Below are 3,776 nucleotides of genomic sequence, written 5' to 3' on the forward strand. Positions count from 1 at the left end.
AAAGATCACAGCACTGTTTTGCGTCTCTGAGCAATGGACGGTGTTTTCTTATTGAATGAATCAGCTTTTTGAACAAATCTGTTGATAAAAATGATTCAGTGATTCACTCATTAACACAGTCAAGTGCTTTGTCCCTGAATGAATCAGTCGTTTGAATGAATCAGTTGAATCTCAATGACTCACTCATTAACAGTCACTTGCTGTCACCTACTGGCGGTTTTAATTTCACATTTCGACTGTTTTTTTCATGTTTTAAATTATTTCAAATATCAGTATTCAACGTTTTATGTTAAAAACAAAACATTATTTATCCATCTGTAGCTGCTGGTTAAATACATCCATGTCCACTTTGAGATACATAAACTGTGTAAAAACATCTAAATGCTATTTCAGATGCAGATTCCAGAAATGTTTTCTTATGTTGGAATGAAAGACACTAAGTACCGGATGAAGTGCTTCTTATTCTTACCCAAAAATATAAAATGGAAGAAATGTCCGCGTATTAACATTTTTTATTTATATTTATTTGCTGCTTTTCCATTTTGCATTTACTTGTACTTTTACTTTCAATACTTAAGTATGGGCTCATGAAGGGCTCATTTGCAAAAACAGATAACTCCGTTTTTAACAATTTTCAATAATCATGTTTTTTCATTGTGCATTCCAATTAATCTCAATCAAACTGCAGTTGGGTTATTTTGATTAGGTAAAAAAATAACAAAAAAATACAGCTAACTAACACAATAAAGCACAATAGAAACATTATAACATAATAAAAAACATGATTTTTTTAAAATAAAAAAAACGGAGTTATCTGTTTTTGCAAATAAACTCTTCATATTTCTTTGAGTTGATGTTTAGTGCAAGTAATTGGTTATATCATATAACCACCACTTTTTGTTCAGAAAGTTACTGACCTACTTTTGTACACAATATTATCACACAAAAAAGCTGTCTCAAAATTTATATTTATCTGGACCTTTAATTATCTGATTGAGTTCAGAGTGAGATTAGAGTTTCGAGTCTGTAAGCAAGTTTAGACTTACTAAACTTGAATACTAGAAAGGGCTCTCACCCCAAGTGTATCTTTATCATGTTGACGCAGCTTACGGCCAAAGCTCTAAGGACAAGCCTGAAACAGGGGCTTACCTCTTTCTTTTCTTAAAGCCGTCTTTGGCTCAGGCTAATGCATGGCCTGTTTCAGCAGTGGGACAGAGAGCTGCAAAACAATGGCCAGAGCTCTGCAGCATGGCTGCTTTTGACTCAGTGGAAAACAGAGGCTAAAAGGACACTTAAGGGTATCATTATTAGTAGTAGTGTAAGTGTTGCATTAAAATGACTTGAAAGAAGTCTTTTATGGAAATATGGCTTTTTGGTTTAGTATGCCATTGTTTTGAAGCTGGGGTTCAAGGTTTGGCTGGTTAGATGCAAACAGTCTGCATGCAAAAAACATCTTTCTCCATTAATGGCTATTTAGGAGTTGGCTTGTATTCTGAAGAAATACAACATTTTAGCAACATATAAAAACTTAATTATTATGGTAGACACTTTTTCATTGACCAATTTTTGGGGGACTCAAGTGATTGGCTTAGTAATAAAATAACCTTGAAAATATAAAAAAATTGGCACACCTGGGCTCTAAAAATACAATAATTTAAGACTATCACAAAGATAGTATCACATAGATATTATTTTTTTTTGGTCGAGCACACTGTTTGAGAGCTTTTCCAGGGAAGTGCATGCTTTTGTTTTGATTAAATTTTTTTCTCAGAAATAAAAAATAAAATAAAATAAAAAATACTGAACTGAAGGCCCATCAAGCAAAGACAGCGGCATAAAATAAAATATATAAAATAAAATAAAATAAAACGGAACTGAAGCATGTGGCAGATGAGCAAAAAAACAACATTTTTTTTTTTCGAATACAGTACAGATTTAACAATATACCCACTGAACGATGAAATGCTTTAGTTTTTTCCCCTCCTCATAACTTTGATGCTGGTCATTTCTGCTAAGGATAAATTATTTTTGAGATCTCTGAGCATCTATATGGCATCCTGAAGCTTTCCGTTTACATGTAAATTCTACATGCTAATGTTGCTGCAAAAAAGAAAAGAAAAAGAAACCCCAATGGTGATAAACAATTAGAGTTCTTTTTTATTATTATTATAGACAATGTAGTCATTTCCTGGGCAAATTCAACAAACATCATATCTTCATAAACATGTTGATAAATGAATATTATCAATGAAGACTATTAAGTTGAGAGCAAATAAATCAACATTTACAATATTATATATATATATATATATATAAAAGATCTAGTTTGGAACACAGACATTCAACTGAACGGTTCTTCAGAATACACATAATGCACAACATTGACATCAAGTTTCAATATAATTTCTGCAACATGTAATTCTAGAATAGCTTGGGCAATGCAGTACAGTAAAACTTGTTACATGCTAAACAGCAAATGTAAACCAGTCATACCCCATGTTAGGTGAAAAGAGAGCGATTGTTAGTAATTTCCAAATAATAAAGTAAATAATAACCTGAATGCGTTACCTTTCACGGTACAGCATTTTTTCTTATAAATTTTAGATTTACTTTCACATTATCGGACATGCTAATGTACATTTGACAATGTTTTCAGCTGAGCACTTGAGATCCAAATCATGTACTGTATTTCTGGTGTGCTTGAGTTTAGTTGATTTTTTACACTAATTCCATGCTTGTTTTTATTGGGCAATATATTTTTCTAACTCTAACCACTAATGTTTTTCTTCCCATACTGACTGATAGTAAAAAATAAATACAAATCTGGTAGGAATTTGAATGAAAGCACAGATATTTTCATTTCCCAAAGTGTGCTTTGACTTCCTGTGCTATATAAATATATCAAATTTCTCAATATCACTGTATAAAGTTTGAGAATTGCAAGGTTTCATCTATCTTCCAGTATTGCAGCTGTGCAGTTCAAACAGTGTGATAATTAGCTGCCTATGACAATGTGCATTCAGCATCCATCAGTCAAATGTTTACGTATCTTTTAAAACATAGTACGACGAAGACTACAGAGAGATGAGCATGATGTAGGATGAGCCTGACAACAAATACGGACAAAAAAAACGCCACGCACATATTTACAATTATGTACAAACACTTAACACAACAGATTGTGAACATTCCAAGGCAATTAACCTTTAGGCACTAAAAGGTGTACATTATAACACAAATCATTAGATTTTACATCTGATCCACCTTTGATTGACACCCGGATTCTACAGCCGAACCATATAATTTCACCATTCAGAAACAGTCTATAAACTGCTTCAGAGCAACCTACAGAAGAAATTTAGACGCCAGCAGAGTAAATCTGGCTGCATAAGGGGATTTCTTGGCTTCAACTGGGAAAAATTATATGACTTTGCTATCGAGTCCTGGCTAGTTTACACGTCTTCCATGAACACAATCAATGGACTAACCAGCACCACTCAACTTACACATCCATTAACCACACACAACTAGTCCTACATTTAGACAAAACATGCTTTTCTGTAAAATAAATCTGCACAAATATGAAAATATATAAATTCCATACTTAACCAAACCAACCTGACCCCTCTCTCATAAGGAAGGCTGTTGATTCGCCAGCAGTTTATGTGGAGTTTGTGAGAATAGCATTAAAAACTTCCTTGTTGCAAAAAAAAAAAAAAATTATAAATACAATACAGATTTAACAATACTAAACAATGATATGCTTTAAACAATGA

The 3,776-nt window shown here is 32.7% G+C and overlaps 1 protein-coding gene across 1 annotated transcript in view; it reads right to left on the reverse strand.

The window, feature by feature from the left end:
• Positions 1–2,579: 2,579 nt before the first annotated feature.
• The window catches only part of gas7a (growth arrest-specific 7a), a 33,456-nt gene continuing 32,259 nt past the window's right edge, over positions 2,580–3,776 (reverse strand). The window contains exon 11 of the transcript XR_001634390.1: positions 2,580–2,590. The gene's annotated coding sequence lies outside the window, so the exon portion shown is untranslated. The remainder of the gene's footprint in view (positions 2,591–3,776) is intronic.

Source organism: Sinocyclocheilus anshuiensis, unplaced genomic scaffold, assembly GCF_001515605.1.
Source record: "Sinocyclocheilus anshuiensis isolate Anshui unplaced genomic scaffold, SAMN03320099.WGS_v1.1 scaffold1609, whole genome shotgun sequence".
Classification (NCBI taxonomy): domain Eukaryota; kingdom Metazoa; phylum Chordata; class Actinopteri; order Cypriniformes; family Cyprinidae; genus Sinocyclocheilus; species Sinocyclocheilus anshuiensis.